This window comes from Episyrphus balteatus, chromosome 2, assembly GCF_945859705.1.
Source record: "Episyrphus balteatus chromosome 2, idEpiBalt1.1, whole genome shotgun sequence".
NCBI classification, from domain to species: domain Eukaryota; kingdom Metazoa; phylum Arthropoda; class Insecta; order Diptera; family Syrphidae; genus Episyrphus; species Episyrphus balteatus.
This window is the reverse complement of record NC_079135.1, coordinates 85,857,246-85,880,846: the sequence shown is the minus strand read 5'-3', so window position 1 is coordinate 85,880,846 and position 23,601 is coordinate 85,857,246. Positions and strand designations below refer to the sequence as shown.

Genomic DNA, 23,601 nt, shown 5'->3' with positions numbered 1-23,601 from the left:
AGACATATTGACATGTCCTGTGGGAAATGCGAATTTCACAATGGGATAAGGATTGACAACATCCATGTTTTCTGTTGAAGTTTTTTTTTCGGTGCCCCATTTTTATTTTGTTATATACCTATTACCTACTCATTATTTTTCGTCTTATCAGCAAGCTCTTAAATAAGCAACGGTTTTGATTTTATCAGAAAAAGTTTCAAAAACTATTTTTTCTGTGGCCCTTATTGCGAGTGTCGTTTGTCTATCGATACGCGACTATTGTTGATAGTCAATCATCGAAAATGACTTTTGGTACTTTATCGATAGACGACTTTTGTCGAAAATCGATGATCGAAAATGAATTTTGGTCTTGTGAAATTCTGTTTTGAACAAAATTTTTTGTTTTATCGTTCGATCTTTTTCGTTTATCGACTCAAATTCAGGTTCATAGTTCACAATAGCAAATATTTTTATCGAAAGAGATACAAAATACCAAAAGAGATATTTATCGATTCGATCGACTTTTATCGCATCAAAAGTTGAACGACACTCGAAATCAGGGCCTATATCTCGTGCAGAGAAAGCGCTACAGTGGTATCATTTCCTGTGCATTTTATATGGACAAAATCGAATGTTTCTCTAAAATCGGTTCATTTCGGTTCATTTTTTCCAGTACATCGGATTAACATAAGTTTCAAAAAATGTAAAAAGCCTCGCTAGAAAGGATGATGCAAGAAATTTCTTCGTCTAATATTAATAAGAACAAAGATACTACATCATTAATTTAACTTTTTTATCTGATTTGGCCAAAGTTAATTTATGAGACGAAATTGAAAAATTTAATTTTGGAAACAAAGCAATATTTACTGATAAGATAGGAGCTCAGTAAGATTTAAAGAACTCCAATCTATATACTCTGATCAGAAGAATGAACTCATTGAAATACATCTTCCAATCTATATGTACAATAATATATAGACTGATTTATCACTTATAAATTGGTTAAAAAGCTGAAAATACAAACAAATTGAAAACACCCGTGTTCAAATGAGTTAAAGGTCTTAAATCAAAATTGTTATGCGCAAAAGAAGTCGTTAAATCATTTTAATTGATGACTGGATGTCGTTATCAGAGTATATACATATAACTCTTTTGATTTCAAAGAAAGAATGAAATAAAAAAAGGTTCAAAAACAGAAATTTATCTAAAATTGTTTAAAATGAGTCTATAATACAAATACCTATAATGAGGGCAGGGCCAGGCCGGGTGGTGCACACAACAAATATTTAAGTACACTGGACTTTGAAAAGTTCTTTGAAGACGATAGCGCTACAGAAAAAATACTTATCAATCATCTGCGTCAAGTCTTGATGTTTGTTAGCACCTTACACCTCACTTCCAAACGGGGCACAGCGTCGCATTATGTCGGTCGGTGGGATCTGATGAAGTGTTTCTGTTCAGAAATATTGAAAAAGCTAAAAAAAAATCCCCTAAATGAAGATGTGTCAGACCAGAGTTATAGGAGAAGGCAGGGATATATTTCTTTCAATTTGTTTTCGATAAGCTTTTGCACGTTAATTGTGATAAGACAAAAATTATAAGCCTTCGAAATCGATCAATATGCGACAAAAAAGATTAAGAGAATATTTTGTTTTTGTTATTATAAGAGAGGAGAGAAGTCATCAGAAGATAAGAGATGCCAATTGCGTTGTTTTGTATTTTTTCTAATCAGATTGATTTTAGTTCACATGATAAATGATTAATGTGAATTGAGAATTTTTCTAAGAATATTTTAATAAATTGGTGTTTTGTTAAATCACATGAAATAACATAAAAATTAATTATCAACACGAGTTTTATCGATAAGAATTTTTAGTTTGGAATTAATAAGACCAATTTTTTTTTTTTTCAATTTCCTGTCCAGAAAAGTCTTCATAAATTAATAAAATAGAAACATTTATTTTTAGAATCGGAATTGGTTTTTGATATTAATCAAAATATTGTGATCATTGATGAAATTCGTATTTTTAATGTCATTGAAGACACACTTTAAAACATGTTTTATATTAAAACGTGTTTTGTTATATTAAAATGCCTATTTCGACAACTCCAACAAAATTCAACTTTAAAATTGCAAAGGAAACCATATAGCTTGACAGGATATCGCAACTGTGTACATGTACAAGTACATAACCAACTAAAATAAATGAACCTCTCCAAGGGTACAGAGATGAGGTTAAAAGTACATAAAGACTAGACAATCGATGAAAAATAATAAAAAAAAAACTTTAAAATCGATCATCTAAACAATAAAATAGTTAACTTATACATCCCTATTACGATTGTCCACTATCAATTAAAAGTTGATAAATACTGAAATTTGGTGTTTTGAAATCTAATTTGGAGGAGAAATGGTCATTTTTGATAGAATTTTTCATTTACATTTCAAATAATAACGGTTCTTTGTTTTCAAATTTTTTGCAAAATAGATAATAAGAGATCGAAAGTTTTTATCAACTATCAATTGATATTTGGCTATCCTGATAATCCCACTTTATTCTTTACACCGCACAGTTGTGGTTTTCCTGCCTTATGGCGTCAAGAACAATTTTCTTAAAACTTCGTACACCGAACAACAAGTTTCATCGCTTTTCGCCAAGTAATGATTTGTATCGCCAAAAAGCATGAAAGTCACAGCTGTCCGCCGCGCCGCGTATTGTCATCAAAAACCTGGCCATAATTATTTTTTTCGTGGTTTTTGTTATTATTTCTGTTTAAAATGAGTATTCCTACACGAAAATACAATATAAACCTAGTTTTTGTTATTTTTATTTTTTTTTTTACCAAAAACTAAAAAAATTGATTAATGACCTGTATTCCGCCTGTCGACATTATTTTTCTCAAATTTTTTTCCTCATCTCTAATACGCAATTCTCACTTTCTTTTCTCTCTTCCCCAACCTTAATTAAGATCACCCAAAATAAAATACAATAATAACATCAGTAAATTTAATTTAAAAATAAAAAACGTTGCATAAAGTAAGGAGTATTTTCTATCAAAAAGTGAAAAACTAATTGACCCTCGATTCTCTAAAGAGCACCTAAGAGCACCCAATTTTTGTTGCATTGTGTTAGAGAATATAAAAAGTAACTCATAAGTTTCAATTCATCGCAAAATAACGGTGTATATTAAAACAAAATCATTAAAGTTCAAATAATAACTTACCAAAAATATCAAGTTTTTAGATACTAGTTCTAAGCCCGACTTAAAATAGAAAAAACCATCTAACATTTTCAAAACTTTATTAATATCGTAAATAAATAACTGAAGAAGAATTTTCCATTTAAATTTTTTTAGATTTCTATCACAACACTTCGATAACGCATATAGAATATCACTTACCAAAATACTTCGCATTCAAATAAAAATGAGGTAGATGTAACAGTTAAATTTGAACTCATTTTTTAACAAGACACGATCGAAAAACAAAATAATGAGTGCAGCATATTGACACATGTTTATTTCGCACCCACTTGAGTCAAATTTTCTCAAGTGGGCCACCTAAAACCGACTTCTCGAATTTGATACTTTTTTTTGCATATATTGGAAGATTTATATGTCAAAAATAATATTCTAAAGTATTTTTGAAAAATTTCAATTTTGTTAAAAGTAATAAGCAAATGAAATTTTGTGCGTCTTTTTGTTAAAATGACTGTATCTCAGTAATGAAAACATAGAAACTAATGAAATTTGGTACACATATTACCAATTGTATACACAACAATTAACTAAAAAAAATTTCAAAAAAACAACAAATTATTATTAATAAATAATTGATTTTGTTATAAACAATTGCATTTTTTGCTAACTTCTGGAGTATGTACAAAAACCGTTTTTCTTATATTCGATTCGAAATTTTATAAGCTTTCATTATCTGAAAGAAAATTTTAGTGCAAACCTTAAGAAAAAAAGTTATGGATTTTTAAACGTTGCAAAAAATCATTTTTTTTACAATTGTACAATTAAATTTTGTGGAATTAAAAATATACGCGAACGAAAACCTATTACGTTTTGTAGAGATTGTTACATCGATCACAAAACGGTATTTAAAAATTCCGTAACACCTTAAAAATTAGAACTTAGGGCCGAAAAACGGATTTTTTAGACTTTCATCCTTCCAAAAAATCTAGCTTCGTCATATTTTCACCAATTTAAGATTTCTTGACTGTTTTAGATAGAAAACATTTAGACCTTTTCAATAATGTATAATATATTTGGTTTGGTTGCACCAAAAAAAAAAAACCCCTTAAATAATATTTATTTCTGAATCAAACGAGGTATTTTTTTAGTTTTGATTTGTTTGGTTAAACCAAACCAAATATTTTATACATTATTGAAAAGGTCTAAATGTTTTTTATCTAAAACAGTCAAGAAATCTTAAATTGGTGAAAATATGACGAAGCTAGATTTTTTGGAAGGATGAAAGTCTAAAAAATCCGTTTTTCGGCCCTAAGTTCTAATTTTTAAGGTGTTACGGAATTTTTAAATATCGTTTTGTGATCGGTGTAACAATCTCTACAAAACGTAATAGGTTTTCGTTCGCGTATATTTTTAATTCCACAAAATTTAATTGTACAATTGTAAAAAAAATGATTTTTTGCAACGTTTAAAAATCCATAATTTTTTTTCTTATGGTTTGCACTAAAATTTTCTTTCAGATAATGAAAGCTTATAAAATTTCGAATCGAATATAAGAAAAACGGTTTTTGTACATACTCCAGAAGTTAGCAAAAAATGCAATTGTTTATAACAAAATCAATTATTTATTAATAATTTGTTGTTTTTTTGAAATTTTTTTTTAGTTAATTGTTGTGTATACAATTGGTAATATGTGTACCAAATTTCATTAGTTTCTATGTTTTCATTACTGAGATAAAGTCATTTTAACAAAAAGACGCACAAAATTTCATTTGCTTATAACTTTTAACAAAATTGAAATTTTTCAAAAATACTTTAGAATATTATTTTTGACATATAAATCTTCCAATATATGCAAAAAAAGTATCAAATTCGAGAAGTCGGTTTAAGGTGGCCCACTTGAGAAAATTTGACTCCTTTGTAAAACTTTTTGGTGTCAATTTTGATTTTCAGAAAATCGACTTATGACAAGATTTTTACTGCAAATACTCATATGTGCGCCGTAAGCCCCACAGTCACACAGTGGTTCCCTTTTTAGCGTCAAAAATTGTTGCGGCCCCAAAAGACGGACAGAATAATCGGTTAAATAGAGTCTTATTTTCAAGACAGTATCCAACTTAGAACCTTGAAGTTTAGGTAAATTGATATCAAGAAGTTCCAATATCCAATATCTAATAAAAATATCAAAAAATTTGAAAACAAAGTCCAAAAAGTCCCAATTTATTTAATAATACTTTTAGAACTTTTATTATGCTATCTTTAATTAGTAATAATTTTGACAAACTTTTCTAGGTATTTATTTTCTTTTAAAAAATGGCTGTTTTTACGTTGTATTGTTGCCAACTATGTTTAAATGAAAAGACTTAAAAATTAAATAGCAAAAAATTACAATATTCAACAAAACTGAATATATTTAATTTCTTGTTGTACCAAAATATACTTTTCTAATAGATTTTTAATTAATTTATCAATTATTATCAATCAATTATTTTAATTAATAATTGCGAGGAACGATATGGAATTATGGAAATACAAACAAGAGATTAATATTTTTCCCATTGGTCAGAAATAAGTGAGTTAAACGAAAATGGGTGTTATTTAATATTGTAAAATTTTGATTGGATAGGTATAGATATACATATATGGTTTTGTTTTTGTGAGAAGATCGCAAAAACGTTGAAATAGAAAAAAAAAAAAACATAAGTTTACTTATGTAAGTTTGGGGGACATAATTGAAATTAACTTCTTATTTGTCCAACTAATATTGCACCTACGTATCGATATTTTCTTATTTATGTTTCCATAATTCCATATCGTTCCTCGCAATTGTTGCCAACCCAAAAATCACATGTCATAGCTCAACATAACTTTAGAATTCGTAACTCTAGTTTTTCGTAACTTCGGTTTCGCGTAACTTTGACGGCCGTAACTCTGTCGCGCGTAACTCTGTTATTCGTAACTCCGTTACCATTTCCTCCATACAAATTACTAATTTCATGACCTTTTTTTTGACGCCAAAAAGGAACAGAGGCACCACTGTAGGCGAAGGGAAAGTAGACCCCATGAATATCGAATAAATCGATGTGATACAAATATTGGAATTTTTCCTATTTCGAAGCTCTTGTATATGCTTTTTAGAGTTCTTCGTTATGGAGAGTTTGATTCTTTAAGCAGCTTTTTGTGTAACAAAATCGGCGATAAATTGGAACATATTTTGTACAGGCAAAAACTGATAGTGAGTGAAGTCCTCAACCTGGTATGTTTCATCTGTTTATCTGAGTAATTTCAATAAAAAGATAATGATATATAATTACTTACAGCACCAAAAGTTCATAAAACAAAAAATCACCTCACCTCAATATTGCGCATTGAAAAGATGATGATCATCATCATTATTTATTATCAACTCATTTTGTATCTCTACTCCCTTGTCTTACCTCATCAAAACGTTGCCGACAAAAAATTTTTAAAAAAATTAAAAAAATCTTTATGAAAACATCAACAAACTCAACGAAATATTTGCGCAAATATCGATAAATATAAGATACGTTTTTCTCCTCGAAATCTTCCTCCCAGCTCCAGTATCTCTATCTGTTAAAAGATAATAATATATGCGAACGATACATGATATATATGACTGTGAACACCTTTTGAAGAGTTAAACAATCTATCTCGGTTTGTTTGAGAAGAACAAAAATTATCAGTTCATCATCAACGTCTACATGACAAACATCTATTTCCTTATCTTGTTTTGTTGTGTGTGCTTATTGTGTTGTATCAATCGAGAAGAGGCGATCCTACAAATTGTTTCCTGAACTCATTTCATAAAATATGATGAACCTACCTAGAAGTTGAATAACGTCCGCGTCAGACAGGTCTTGGTAAATCCAACCTACCTTTATTTTCACTCATCATTTATGTGGGTATCTATAAGATATCGATTGAAAAAGTAAGTGTCAATATCAAAAAAGAAACAAAATTTTCAACTTCAAAGAGCATCATTGACAATATCCGTTGTAGATATCTTTGGGAAGAGATGGACGCAACACACATCAAATCAGTCAGGTATCCGTATCTTTTAGTTTTGTAAACAAATAACAATAATGTGGTCGATATAGTGAAATGGTACTGGCATCTAGAGAGAAGACGACACCACCGTGAATGTTGTCGGAGGTTATCTTATCAATTTGTCAATGAGATAGACTTATTATATTTGTTTTTCGCAGACTCTTTTTCAGAAAGGGTGTTCCATCTGATTGTATAGACATTTTTAATGTGACATCACATCATCAATTGCTCATTATAGCCCAATTAATTAATTAAATACTCGTAAAATTTGTGTCATGATTTTAGAACTTGGTTTTGTGTTACTTTAACTAGAAAATGAATAGAAACGTGTCTTAATTAAAAGTCAAAATCTTTTAGAAAAATTTAGAAAAGATTATGGAAACTGATTTTTAAGATATTAATTAACTTGAGATTATTAAAACTAGCACCTATAAACTCAGAACTTTTAATTTTGAAATTAAAAAAAAAATGTTTAACCTTTATTAACGGTTCTGAACAATTTTGTTGATTTCATTTTCTTAGAACCGTTTGCTAAAACGAAACTTAAGGATTTTAGTTCTACTACTATATGTGACAGTTTACGCAGAGCAAAAAGTAGAGAATAAGGATTTATATTCAACATAAATATTTAAGTTTCGTTTCGGCAAACTTTTTCTTCTTCTTTTTCGTAAACGATTCCACCGATACCAATGAATTTTTGTACAAAATCTGTTTACTATTCTGAATGGTACCTATAATTTATAAAAAAAATATTTTTTTGTTTTTTTTTTATTGAATAATTTAAAATTTTGAAAACGGACTTAAGAATTTTTTAAAATTTGTATTTTATGTGTCGATTATTTTTATTTACCTAATGGCATACCAATTTTTTTGGAAAAATATTTAATTTTTTTAATTTATTTTATTTATTTTTAAAATTATTTTATTTTTATTGCGTAGTTTTATGGAGCTCAAAAACATTGGTGAAGTAATTTTTTTTTTTTTTTTAATTTTGAAAAGCGAATTAATGCTTTAATTTAATTATGTTACATTTACATTTGTAAAATTTAAACAACTGCGAGCAAGTTGTGCATTTTATGATTTTTACTTGCAACTATAGGGCAAGTTTTCTTTTCTTGTCAAAAAGAAAATTTAAAATTTTAATCAAAATTAATATTACAATGATAGAGAAGTCCAAAAAAGTTTCCGTCATGACATCCGTCGTCGGACCGTTGTTTATCATTTCTTACTAAGTTTAGGGTGCTGATTCTAAAAATGTCATTAGTTTTTTTCTAGCAGCTCTACTTTTTAAATTATTCATACATGAAAATTTATAGAAATTCAAAACTTTTAAAAAGCTTGTTATAATAAAATCTAAAAAAAATAGTATGAAATTACCCCAAAAATGTGAAAAATTAAAATATCTAAAAATATCTAGAAAGCAACCAGTGAGATTTTTAGTCTTAGTGAACCCAAATGCATTAGGTTCGATAAGAAAATTTCTGGAAAATGTTAACAAACAGTTAAGGTAAGCATAACTTTAAAATAAGTACGAAATTACCCCCAAAATGTGGAAAACTAAAATATTTAAAAAAATAAAGCTCTTAAAAAAAAATGAATGTAATTTTTAGGTTTACTGACCCCAAATACATTGAGTTTAGGTAATATAAATTTTTCTGGAAAATTTTAATAAACGCTCAAAATAAGAAAAGCTTAAAAATTAGTATTAACATTTCCCCACATATGAAAAATTAAATATTTCAAAAACTAGAGCTAGAAAGAAACCATTACACGGTGTAACACTCAAAATATACGCGGGCGGAGACCTATCAGGTTTTGTAGAGCTAGTTGCACTGAATACGAAACGGTATTTTAAAATCCCCTAACACCCCCAAAATCTGGAGTTACGGGCAAAAAACGGTTTTTTGGACCTTCACCCATTGAAAAAATTCTAGCTTCGTTTTTTACAGTTTCTGATAGAAGATAAATATACCTTTTTAACAATGTATGAAACATGTAACTCGGTTAAACCACTTAGAATTTATAAGATGTCAAAGTTCAAAAATTTTAGTAAAAAAAATTTCTCACACAGAAAACTACCTCAATTGATTCCTTATCGAACCGTGAAAACTATATGTTTCTATGTCTTCTAGTTTTTGGAAAAATTGAAAAATTATTTTATCAGATTTTTCTTTTTTCAAAATATTTTTTGTTTTTATTTGTTTTTATTTTTCAATTTTCTCAAAAACTAGAAGACGTGGAAAAATATAGTTTTCACTGTTTGATAAGGAATTAATTGAGGCAGTTTTCTGTCTAAGTAATTTATTTACTAAAGTTCACAGTCTGGACAAAAATAGTATAAAATGAGTTTTAAAAATTTTTTTTCCCCTATTTTTAACTTTGAAATCGATTATTTCAAAAACTATTGGTAATATTATATTGATTTAAAAATTAGAATCAAATGCACAATTTTGCCTTTTGGAAATGGTATCATTTATTACTGTAGGTGTTGCCGTTGTTTTTTAATAATTTTTTTTTATTTTGATAATTTTTTTTTAGATAAATGCCCCTCCCACCTAAACGGGGGGAGATAAACCCCCCTCCCAAAGAAAAAAATGTTTGTATTGAGCTCCTCTACAAAAACCCTTCATCAAATCTTGGCGCCCAACTTATCCTACTACGTGCCGAAACAACATTTTTGTTCTATACCTAAAAGTTCGAATTTCTGTATCTGGGTTGAAATCGAAAAATTTTTTTTTCTAAGCCAATTTTGAAGTGATTTTCATACAAAATACCTCGATCAATTGGGAAATAGATATAGTTTTAGAATATATTTTTTAAATAGCATGTTGTTTTGAAAACATATACTTTAAATTGATGCCGAAGTTGGGCAAATGACAAAAAAAATTGAATTTTTAAACTTTGACATCTTATAAATTCTAAGTGGTTTAACCGAGTTACATGTTTCATACATTGTTAAAAAGGTATATTTATCTTCTATCAGAAACTGTAAAAAAAATCGAAAATGGGTAAAAAATTGTCTAAGCTAGAATTTTTTCAATGGGTGAAGGTCCAAAAAACCGTTTTTTGCCCGTAACTCCAGATTTTGGGGGTGTTAGGGGATTTTCAAATACCGTGTCGTATTCAGTGCGACTAGCTCTACAAAACCTGATAGGTCTCCGCCCGCGTATATTTTAAAACCTCATTTTTGTAACACCGTGTTATTATTTTTGAGCTTACTGAACCCAAATCTATAAAATTTGACATAAATCCTTTTTGAAAATTTTAAAAAGTTGAAAATTGTTGGCCAGTGTTATTCAACGTATAACGAAATTTCGATTAATTCATTAAGTCGTCTTCAATGTTGATTTTTATTTTAATTTTGTAATTTTTGTATCACGATTACTTTGAGGTTTCAGAAATAAAAAAAAAAAAAAAACGTTTTATGGCAGCTACCTAAAGGAGATAAAGGTATAAGAAATATATTTTTGTTATATAGAAAGCTGGTTCTTATTTGTAATATGTACTATATTCACAAAAAAATTTAATTCAAAATAGTCAGAGCCGTTTTTGAAAAAAAAGAATAACTTCTATTTTCTTTATAATTTTAGTTTTGGCACTAAATAATAATTTCAATTTGTCCGCTTAGGAATTACCCGAAACTGCTTACTGTAAAATGTGAAGAAAATCGCTTCAGTAGTTTAGGCTGATTGCGGAACCTAATTTTGTGGTATTCTCCAACATCGTAATGTCATGTCTGAAGTCGAATTAATTGATTTATTTTTAGTTTATTTATCTGATTTATTTCGATTTTTTTTTTGACGTCAACACTCCATAAGTTATAAAATTCTGCAGAACAAAATGAAATTGAATCAATCATAGAAATAATAATAAAAAATGATATTTTTTTAAAATCTAACAAATCATAATAGAATAGGAGGTACATAGTGCAGAGTGTAAATATTACACAAGTTATATCAAATCATTGCTTATTCATCTTGTATTTCAATACAAATTGTAGTATTTACCTCTTATAATTTAACTTCGAAGGCAGGTATAATGTGAAATAATTAATTCTAAAAACTTCAATTAGACCCTGAGACTAAATACTATGATAAATTTTTGAATTAGATGCTTGCAGCTAACACTTTTAAATTCAAATAGGTAAAAAAAGAGCATAAACGTTAACCGATCGTAAAGACAAAAAGCTTGCCAAGAAAAACAAAACAAAAAATTAATGTGGGAATGCTTTCGTGCTGTGCATCCATTTCATTGTAAATTATTTGTTTGTCTTTAGTCTTTGTATATCCAAAGGTAAGATAGAGCATATTTTTTTGTCTTTATAAATACTATGACTGAGTTTAATTTCAACATTTAAAGGGACTGGGCTGTCGTTTATATATCTAAAGTGATGAACAAAAATACGAAATTGAAAAAAGGGCTTCCACATATGAAAAGTATTTTTATAGTTCCACACTATTTCAAGTTGTGAACTAATAGAAAATAAGCTATCAACATAAACACAGAACTTCTTACTTCGTGAATCTTTGAAGTTTGAACCAGCGATCAGAAATAAATCTCAACCTTTTGAAAGGTTCCTTAATTAATAAATCTTATTTTTGCCATTTTCAATAAAGGTCATAAAATAACCTTTATTTTTAAAAAAGAAAAATTTCGGTGAAGGTCTGAGAGAAACCTTTATTTTGTATTTTTGTATGTTTCGGTCAACCAGTGAAATTTATCGCTGAGAGAAAAAAATAAATCTTATCTGCAAATGTATCAATTAGAACATCGGTCTCCTCTGGAATATTCGAAATTTCATTGGTTGTGCTTGTCGTCCCAGCGACTGAAATCACAGTGGAAAAGACATTTTCGTCTTCTAATCCACTCAACTGTTTTGCTGATGATAGTACCCTCAGTTTTTCATATTCGTTTCCTGATTCTCGCCCATGTTCTTCGGATGTGGATCTCGAACGGCTTAATATGATTAACTCATTAAATTCTGATCTTGATAGCATTGTCGAATGGGGAATACAAAATCGCGTAGAATTTAATGCGTCAAAAACACAATGCTGTTTACTTTCATTAAAGCGAAACCTTCCTCCCATGCAACTTTCCATGAGAGGTACTTGCATTGAAGAAACCGACCAGCTTTCAGTTCTCGGTATGTGCATTACAAACCACCTCCTGCGGAATGAACACATATTTGACACCGCTAAATCCGCTGCGAAATGTTTAGGTTTCCTCCGAAGATGCAAGAAATTTTTCTCCCCGTCTGATCTAGCTGTTATTTATAAGGCATATATCCGTCCAAAGCTAGAATATAACTCCCACATATGGGCAGGTGCTCCTATAATCTCGTTGAGTTTCTTGGATAAAATACAAAATAGAGCTATAAAAATGATAGGTGATAGATCAATAACTGATACAATTACGTCTCTTGAGCACCGTCGTAACGAATCATGTCTCACGTTGTTCTATCGTTATTTTTATAAGCAATGCTCAGAAGAAATAGCTAGTTGCATTCCTCCCCTCAAACAGTTCAACCGTAGCACTCGCGCTTCCAGGAATGCTCATCAGTTTACCCTCGAGTCCAATTTCGGACGTATTGTCAAATACAGAGATTCTTTCTTCAGCCGCACTACGCGAATGTGGAACGCATTACCCGCCTCTGTTTTTCCATCCCATTTCAAGACTCAGGACTTCAAAACTAATGTACATAGGTATCTCCTTTCAAACCCCTCCTTATTTTCCTAATGCTCGTACTGTGTTCATCATATTAAGGGTAGATTAATCCCTTTAGTGCGCGCTCATTATAAAAAAAAAAAAAAACATTTTATGTTTTTTAAACGAAAAGAGATATAATCTTGGGTCTAAGGAACTTTGAGTTTATTATTAGTTGAACTTAATACATAAGCTAAGAAAAAACATCTTTTTCATATTTATTTTTGAAAAACAAAGACATTCTTGATATATTCGACATTTTCCTTTGAATTGACCATTTTTGATTTATTTTTAGCGCAAACGGTTCAAAGTTGACCTTTCCATTTATATTTTGGTAAAAATGAGAGATATTTTAAGAAATAAAAAATAAATCTCAACCGATAACCTATATTTTTGATTTTTTAAAATAAATCTCAAACCTTAACCGAAACGTATTTAAAGTAATGTGGTAACTCTCAGAGAGAAACCAATTGAAAATAAAGGTTGACTGTTATTTCTGATCTCTGGTTTGAACATGAAATTGGAAATTTCTAAAACAAGATAACTTTTGTTGGAATTATAATAATTGAAAATGATAAACTCCAAAAGTTAAGGATTGGTTAAGTTAAATTCAAGTTTTTACCATTTTAATCTAATTCTTCTAGTACTTTTTTTAAGATTAACCCTCAAAAATCTAATTTTTGTATGGGGTACCACGGATCAGAATTTTAAGGTAGTTTTTTTAGCGTTATCAAATGAGTTTAGAAAAGCATTTATAGGTAACAAAAATTTAAGTGTTTTCTTATAAATTCACTTAACTGTCTTAAGTCTCGTAAGCGACAGCACTGTTTATAGATCTACTACTGTAGATACTGTATCAAATGTATCAAAACGTCTTAGGAATCTGTTTAAAGAAATTATAATTTTTTTTTTTCTTTAAGCGAAAGTATCTACTAATTTGTTAACTTCTCTTACACTTCTCATAAAACAATCATTTTTAGAATTTTAAAACTCCACCATTGTCATAGATATTATAGTTTACCTATACGATAGTCTTTAATACTAACTCAAGCTTACCTATAACGTTGGCACGCCATGCTAATATACTTATACACATAATGTATGTGAGTATTAAGGAAAAAATATTGTTTTCACTTTCATTAGATTGCAGTTTTATTTACCTATACCTACCTACCTAGCTTTTAGCTACTACCAACAAGAGTGTGCCTTGTTCCTTTGGTTAGTATAATAATTACCACAAGGTCAATTTTAAGACGTTTACTCTTATTGTTTTATTTTTGTTTGTTGTTTTTTTTTTTTTGCTTTTGTTTTGTTTCTTTATGAGTAGTTAAGCTATATACGAGGATTTATTGGTAAGAAAAAGAAAAAATATATAAATGTAGGTACGTACTTATACCTATCTTGTTTTCTGTGCTTGCTTACTCAGTGGATATACGACGCGTTGGCGGTGGCGGCGGCGATTGTATCTTTTGCAGCTTTCAAACGCTTGAAAGATTTATGCGTCGTGTTAAATTGCAATTATAAAATTTGATTTCGTAAAATATTACCTATTTGCTAGCAATAACAGATGCAATAGTGGTTATTGAACTTTTGCTTTGTTTTCTTTTATTGTTAAATTAATAATTATTATGATATCTTTAGGTGGCAATGTATTAAAGGTATGTTCAGATACACAATACATCTCTAATTGTTCAGTGAATGAATGATGAGTAGATGTTACAACTACTGCAGTGCTCTTTAAATAAGGAAAGTCAGATGATGACCATTGTTGTAACTTGTACGCAATAAACCTTTCTAGCTTTCTGTTTCTTAAATCCGTGAAGTAACCAAAAGTTTTTGGACTTAAAAAAATGATTGAAAAAAAAAAATCGAATAATTCTTAGAAAGTTGTTAGTTGACACAATTTCAGTTATGTCGAATTAACTATTTTAAGCCTTTTTTGGTTTATAAATCGCAATTACGCTAGGTATCACGCTAGGACAAACTTCTTATAATCTTCATATGAAACGTAGGTTGCAGCAAGAGCTTCCTTATAGAATCAACCAACGATCGTAATTAACTTTACCTATCCCACCATATTATTGAAATCGGGAGTTTTGAAATCCTGATTTTAAATTTCGAATCATCAAACATTTCGACATCATAACAGCTAATTTTCTTGGTTGGCTTTACATGTCTGTACTAGAGCTATAGCAAACCGTATGTATTCGTTACTAAAATGCGGGTATTAACTTCAGTAACGAGTAACGAAACGTTACTTTCTAAACAGTATCGTTACTCGTATGTTTCGTTACTGGGTACTGAAGTAACGAAACATACGAAACGTACGAGATACGAAACATACGAGTAACGACGCGATTCCAGTTTTAATACTAAATCCGATGTAAGAGATACGAAATGAAGTGATACACTCAATTTGTCGCATTTCGCATCTCGTGTCGGTATCGTAACCATAGTCAGAATGCTAACTGCAGATAATTATCTGGAGTTTACTTTTGTCTCGATTAAAACAGTAGTGCCAAGGTTCAATAATCATTGTGTTATCGATAATTTATACAGAAATATCAAAAGAGACGTGTTTGTATTTTCTCTATTTGGCAACCAATCTTTTTATGGCCTTGGTGTTAATATTATTGATATTTAGCTTAAGAATGTACAAAAGTTTTTTGGTTTTTCAAAAAAATTAGTTTATTTTCGGTGCAAAATTTTCAACACAAAAAAAAGCAGAGAAAACGAGGTTTGAAAATCACTCTCAATAGAAAAAATAAATGAAAAATTGTTCAACATGGTTGTATTGAAGTGTTAATATTTCGAGATCTGCGCGTTTCACTTTTCAAATAAAGATCTCTAAAGAATTGTGATAAGATTACTGAAAGAATATAAACAAAAAATTACCAAAGTTTTGTCTAAAAATTTGGAAAAAAATCAAAAAAGTTTCCACGTTTGATTAAAAAAAAAAAACGAAAAAAATTCAATATAGCTACCTTTAAACTCTTATTACATGAGAATGCCGCAACTAATTTAAATGTTGATGATCTTAAAATGTAGCTTAGATTATAGAAATTGTTTTTGGTTTTTTTCAAAAAAAAAAATTTTACACCCTCATACCAATGTACGAAACATACTTAAAATACCAAACATACGAAACGTATCAAATACATGAAATATACGAAATGTACGAAACACACGAAGCATGCGAAAGTAACGAAACATGCGAAACACACGAAACATACGAAATATGCGAAAAATGCGAAACATACGAAAGTAACGAGTAACGATATTATTGATGCGGGTACTAGTATCAAAAGTAACGTATACATGCGGGTACTCATTTTGTCGTTACTTTTACAGCCCTAGTCTGTACCGAACGTGACGTTCCTTTTTTTTGTAATATTTCCATTCGTTGAAAACGAACGATAACTTCAACAAATAATATAGGAATTACTTTAAAGGAAATAGTTTGAAAAATTAACAATAAAACCGAAGATTTTGTCTGTACGTGACGTCAAATTTGTCTGACAATAGATAGCACCATAAATGGCATTGGCGGGCCTTTTTTTCATTTTTGATAAAAAAGATCCACTTCCATCACAAGAATAAATTACAGTGGACACAAAGTATAAACAGGGGCTAAACCGGCTAACGTGATAGTCAATAGTTGATAGTCAAAAAACGATTATTGACTATCGCGATTTCGCCTCAGTATAAGTTTATATTTTGTATTGTTTATGTGTTATCTCCGCCACAATCAGATATCAGAGTAGCAATCAGGAGTCCCTCAAGGTACCCTTCTTGGTCCGCTGCTGTGTCCAATTTGTATAACGATTTTCTTAAATTCCATTCAAATTCTGTTCCAAATTCCAAACTCTTGAAAGTAGGAGAAAGATGTTCTGGTTAATAATCATTAGATATGTCTTTGAACCTGATGAAATGCCCTTTTCTTTTAGCTTAACGCTCCATGGCGATGGATTGATGCGATGCATCGCTACAGTTAAGAAAACGATTTTTGTTTCAATAAAATGAAAATGAAAACAAAATTAACCTATAAGCTTTCATAATCTTGATGTCGAGGAAATCAACCACAGTGGTGTCATTTGTATGGGAGAACGAAAAAAATTAGTAAAATTTAAATTTTGTGACGAAATTAAATATAATTTGGCACACAGACATTTTTGGCTTACAATTTCAATACAAATTTGTAGTTATTTAATTAATTCAAGGGCATCTTTACTCAAAATAAGATATTTTTCTTCAGCTTCAGGTGTTACTTGGGTTATAAATGAATTGAATGATCATATGGAACTTACCTATCCTTCATTGATAACCGGGAAAACTTCCTTTAGTGGTGGGTAATATAGTACTTGTAGGCCTTATTCCTTTTTTCTTGCGCCTCTTCTGAAAGTGATCCAACTGGAAAGGATATGATTTCTATTACTTCTGATCCGTGTAGTAGTTTTTTTTTTAATACAGTAAAACCCGGATAAGTGCCTCTCGCTTAAGTGCCTAACCCGCATAAGTACCTTTGTTTTTTTTAAACCAAAATTTTAAGGATTTTTTTCATATAAAATTCACCTTTCGCTTAACTGCCTTCCCCGCTTAATTGCTTGGCTTTTCAAATACTTATAATTGAATTTACTTGCAAAAAATTCTTTTAAGTACACATTTGAAACAAGTTTAAACTGTAAGAAAAACTTCGTTTCCTTAACCACTTTAAAATTCAAAAATTTTCCTAAAGGTAGAAATTAACTAGTTAGCTATTTTAAACTTTCAAAGTAATTTTTTTTTGTGAAGATTATGTTTTTAGTAATCAAACATGTTTTTTTATTATTAAATAAATATAGAGATAAGTGCATTTGAGCACTTAAGCGGGTTCTTGTAAGTACCTTACCCGCTTTAGTGCCTATCAAAGTGTCGCATTTAAGGTGAGGTACTTGTCCGAGTTTTACTGTAGTTGCGCTATTGCGAACTATCTACTTAAATTTTTAGGTACCTACTGAAAATTTGTGCAAATAACTTCCAATATGACTGCGAGTCTGGTAATCTATCTAATGTCTGTTTTGGTGATATTTGCACCCACACTTAGAAAAATCTTTGTAAAGCATTGCCACCATTCGATGTTCTAGTTTCTTGCTTTACAACGTCAACTTTAATTCCAACCTTTGATATGAATTCCACTTGAATTCAATTCTTTCGTTTTCCTGATATATCGCACGAGTAATCTCATTAATTCTCCACGCCTTAAAGCTTAAGTTAAATGTTCTCTGGAGTGATGATTCCTATGTTTCTCTTCAGTTCTTCTCTTTCGGTTTCCCATCTGCTGCAGGCGAAGAAGGTAGGTATGCTGTGCATCGTCTTCTTGAGGGTCCCCGAACTTCCAGGCTGGACTTCTCGTTTTGCCGATCCTGTGGAGAAAGGCGTTGAAGTATAATTATTATTTGGATTTACTTTTAAATTAAATTAAAATTAAATTAATTAAAATATTTACATAGTTTTAAATTTGCAACAATGGAATCCAAAATATAACTAGATAGGTGCCAACCTACCTACCTACTACCTATCCAAAATTCCAACCTGTCTCTCTCTATCCACTTATGTAGATGATGGTTACCTACTGGTTATTTTACCAATTTACCTAGTCATTAGTCTTCTTGATCTCAAAATGCTGTCTAAACCATAATGTTCCCACCTCTTACTACGTACACATTACTATAATAACCGTGTGAGGTCATCAGACTTTCAAAGAACACACAAGTCTTCTCCATCTTTATTTTCAATTCTAATTATAGGCCAGTCATTATGTCGGAAAAAACGGCTTAGAAATGCAAAATGACCGAGAAAGCTAAATTTTGGATATGTTGTAGAGGATGCTTAAAAAAGCTTAACTTGAAGTTTTCGACCAAGATTTCCTATGAGCTTTTTCCGCCATTTTGAAAAAAAGGATAAAATTGGTTTTTTGACAATAACTCGGCTATCTGACGAGATGCGAAAATTTTACAAGAAGCTTTTTTGTAGCTTTTAACGAGTTCTACAATTTATGCATACACATTTTTTGTGTATCATGAACCGTTTTCGAGATATCGATTAGAAAAGTCAAAAATTTAGGACATGCCATTTGTTTTTTGATATAATCTATTTTTGGGTGATGAATATCGAAAAAATTATTAAAATCAAATTTGTAGACCACATTCAGACCTACAATGTTGTATTTTTATATTTTTTTTTGGACAAAAATTACGACTTCCAGTAGGCCGCAAAGTCGTTTAGTCCGCGCCCACCGCCAAGCAAGCCGCCCGTTCGGTTGTAAAAAAAACAATCATTCATGTTTTTTTTTAATATTTATGTTATTATATCAGTAACACATACATAAAAAATGTATGTATTTATTTAATAAATAATGAGAAGAAGATGGTAATAGTTTTTTTGTAACCTCAATTTTATTAACCCAAATTTTGTAAATACAGTATACCGGCTTTTTGTGTTGATTGTGCATTTTGTAATTTGCTTCAATCTCTATATTATTTAGTTCATCAAAATTGTAATTAGATCAGTGCCAATAATTTTTGAAAATAAAAAAATTATTAGCAGCATATAGGTGGTTGGAAAATTTAGGATAAATAGTATATGAAAGGGGAAAAATAAATTGCCCACAAACTTATTGGTGGAAAAGGGTGGGTGGGCGAAAAATAGGGGTTGGTGTCAAAAATCGTGTTTTTTTACGATTTGTGTCAAAAGTAGACCTCCTATCGAAAAAAGTTAAATGCAAAAGTTTTGGATATTAAAAGTGTCATAACTTTTACTAAAACCATTTTTTTAATATACCTACATATAATCTCAAAAATATTGAAAAAATGCAAAAATTACGATTTTTTTATTATTATCTTTTACCAAAATGGTTTGATTTTAACAAATCTTGGTTAAAAATTACTTTGTTATGTTTTCTATCTATTTTAAATGTTTTTTGAGCAAAAAGTTAATGTTTGGATTTTTGACGAATTTAATTTGAAAAATTGCCTATTTTTCAATCCAAAAAGTTTTTGATTTTTGAAAAGCTTGGAATGCAGTTACTTTTAGATTAAAACCTTTTATTGAAGATTGTATGGAAAAACTATACTTTTGATTTAGAAAATATTGAGAAAAATTGAAAAAAAAAAAAAACAAAAAAACGATTTTTAAGATCGATTTTTTCGTAAATGACAGTAATATTGGCGAGAAATAATTTCCCATAGAAACCAAATTATACTTTTCTAATGGCCTTTGACCTTCTTAATTTCAATCTAGCATTAGAATAGCTCTAACGTGCAAAGTTTTTGAGATATTGAATTTTGAACGTTCAAAATACTATTTTTGTGATGTATTGGCATGGTAATATCTCAAAGTGATGTGATAGAATTTTTCTGACTAAAGATTCGAGCTCAGCATACAAAAAATCATTAGAAAAATATACTTTGATTTCTATAAAAAAAAAACTTTTTGACTAGTGAAATCGAACAAGGCATTCACCCACCACCTTTCCCCCAATTAGTTTGTGGGCAATTTATTTTTCCGCTTTCATATACCATTTATCCTAAATTTTCCAAACACCCAAATGCTGCTAATAATTTTTTTATTTTCAAAAATTATTGATCTAAGTACAATTTTGATGAACTATAATAATATAGAGATTGAAGCAAATTAAAAAATGCACAATCAACACAAAAAGCCGTTTTACTGTATTTACAAAATTTGGGTTAATAAAATTGGGGTTACAAAAAAACCATTACCATCTTCTTCTCATTATTTATTAAATAAATACATACATTTTTTATGTATGTGTTTACTGATATAATAATATAAATATAAAAAAAAAAACATGAATGATTGTTTTTTTTTACAACCGAACGGGCGGCTTGCTTGGCGGTGGGCGCGGACTAAACGACTTTGCGGCCGACTGGAAGTCGTAATTTTTGTCCAAAAAAAAATATAAAAATACAACATTGTAGGTCTGAATGTGGTCTACAAATTTGATTTTAATAATTTTTTCGATATTCATCACCCAAAAATAGATTATATCAAAAAACAAATGGCATGTCCTAAATTTTTGACTTTTCTAATCGATATCTCGAAAACGGTTCATGATACACAAAAAATGTGTATGCATGAATTGTAGAACTCGTTAAAAGCTACAAAAAAGCTTATTGTAAAATTTTCGCATCTCATCAGATAGCCGAGTTATTGTCAAAAAACCAATTTTATCCTTTTTTTCAAAATGGCGGAAAAAGCTCATAGGAAATCTTGGTCGAAAACTTCAAGTTAAGCTTTTTTAAGCATCCTCTACAACATATCCAAAATTTAGCTTTCTCGGTCATTTTGCATTTCCAAATGTATATAATGACTGGCCTATTAACATCTCCAACCAGCAGCAGCAACAGCAGCGTTGGCGTTGCCCACTACCGAGTGTGCGTCTTTGTCGTGCGCCCTTATGTAACAACACAAATATGCATTGCGACGTTATTTTTATTTTCTGATGGTTGGGATTGGGAGCTGGGACTCTTTCGGCCAGCAAGTACCTATCCCATTTCCATCCAGCAGCGACGACATCCGCTGCTGCCTTTATTCTTATCTTACCTCAGTTCAAAGCTTTAATTCACCATCATACCACATACATACAAACAAATAACTTAAATCCAGATTATATATCCAACGCAGATGAATACTTTCTTAACTTTTTTTGTTCTCCTAAAATACGTAGGTACCTAACACAGATTCTTAAGGTTGGGGTTCGTGAGGTGTTATGCATGCAGTCTGCAAAATTAATCTCTCTTTCTCGCTCTAGCATCAACAACATCGTCTTTTTATGTACCAGCTACCCTACTATTATACACGACGAAAGAAGACGACGATGACACCTCCACCTAAAACTCTAGCAGCAGCAGCAGCAGCAAAACAACGGGAAGAAATCATTGTATGTGTGTGTGTTTTAATACCACCTGAATTTTTCTGAGATACAAATACAGATAATACCAATACTAACATACTCTCTCTGTGTGCACAACTGTGTATTGTATTTGTTGTAAATTCATCCGATTCGTTGTCGCCGCATTCACTTCGCCCATTTTCGTTCACCATCATCACCATTATCGTTCTCGTGTAGATTCATTTATGGTTCGCTATGTAGTTGTTGGCTTGGTTTATCTATATCGGATTGGGTTCACCTCAGCCACCACATCCACACACAGAGTACAGCATTTGAGAAGAGTTCTTTTGAGTTCGTGTATATTTCTCATTGCCGTTCTTCGATTTTTCTCTTATAGTGTGTGAGTATTGTTTTTTCTAGAGTGAATCCAAAAAAAAATCTACAATCTCATCTTCTTCGTCGTCGTCGTCGTCGTAAAAAGAGTCATCCATCGTTTCGTTATTGTGCCAGTTTGTCAGGCCCAGCAGTGTGCCACCCTTGTGATGTTCTTCTTGTGTGTATCTTTTTTGTATTTTTTTTTTTTAGTTGTATATTCTCTTCTTCTGTATGATTATTTTAGAGGGGAAATGTTTTCATTTAAATAGTTGACGTGCGATGGTCTATCACATCAGTTGAATTTCATCTGTCGAACGGGGTTGATGGTTATGTGATGACGCACGGTTAAAACAAAAGAAAGAAGAAAATAAAACACACAAAAAAAAAACCCAAACCAAGAAAACGGAAACGGAAGCAAAGAAAAAGAGAATCTTATTTTATAACAGTTGTTTTGGTGCTTGACCGGATGGTACTTTTTTTTTTTATTAATTTGAATTAAATCACTTCGTGCGTTGGTGCTGTTCGGTCGCAATTATTTTCTCGTCTTCAAAAATAATAAAGAAGAGAAAATTTATCTTATGAAAAATTGCGCGATATGACACGGAAATATATAAAAAAAACTATAACAGAAAGTTGTGAATAAATTAATTAAATAAGAAATAAAAAAAAAAAACAATAAGGTAATAATCAAATTGGATAAAATCATATTGTCTGCTTTTTACCTTCTTCTTTTATGTGATTGAAAAAAAAGTGTTAAGCGGAACAGGAAACAAAAAATTGGAATAATTTCTTTTTTATCCGCATTCTCAAGACAAATCAAAAATATAACAACGAAACGTCAATTTTTTGTTTGGACTAAATGCCGTTAAAAGCTATATTAAATTAACAATTAAATTGTTTATCAACTTGAAAAGAGTTTAAAACAAAATAAAGACCCACCCATTTGAACTTTTAGTTTTATCTGTTGGATAACTTATGGATTAATGTGCGTAAAATAATGTAACATTTTTGAAAACAAAAATTGATGAACAATTTCAATAAAAAAAATTATATTTTCAAAAAAATTTTAAGTGAGAAAAATTTAGTGATTGTCATTTCCGTTTTCACTGAAAAAAAAAAAAAATCGAACAAAATTCAAAAGGATGTTATTTCAAATGACCACGTAATCTTTTAGATTGATATAGGGATAGGATATCTATCTACCTTCATAAGGCTATAAATGTATTAGATACAAGTGCGGAAGTTTCTCATTGGTTTAAAGACTTTTCTTGTGTGATAAAAGTTATCACAACTTATTATTTCTATTGGTGCCTCTTTAAATAAAAATAAAAATGACAAACTATTGTAAATCGATGATGAAATGTATATATGTACCGTTAATTCTT

At 30.0% G+C, this 23,601-nt stretch overlaps 1 protein-coding gene across 2 annotated transcripts in view; it reads left to right on the top strand.

The window, feature by feature from the left end:
* The window catches only part of LOC129910993 (ras-responsive element-binding protein 1), a 79,487-nt gene that overhangs the window by 41,384 nt on the left and 14,502 nt on the right, over positions 1–23,601 (top strand). Inside the window, exon 1 of one of the 2 annotated variants that reach the window (XM_055988619.1) lies at positions 22,262–22,896. The exons of the other annotated variant lie outside the window; for it this stretch is intronic. The gene's annotated coding sequence lies outside the window, so the exon portion shown is untranslated. Of the gene's footprint in view, positions 1–22,261; positions 22,897–23,601 lie in introns of those variants that run through there. 2 annotated transcript variants of the gene reach the window in all.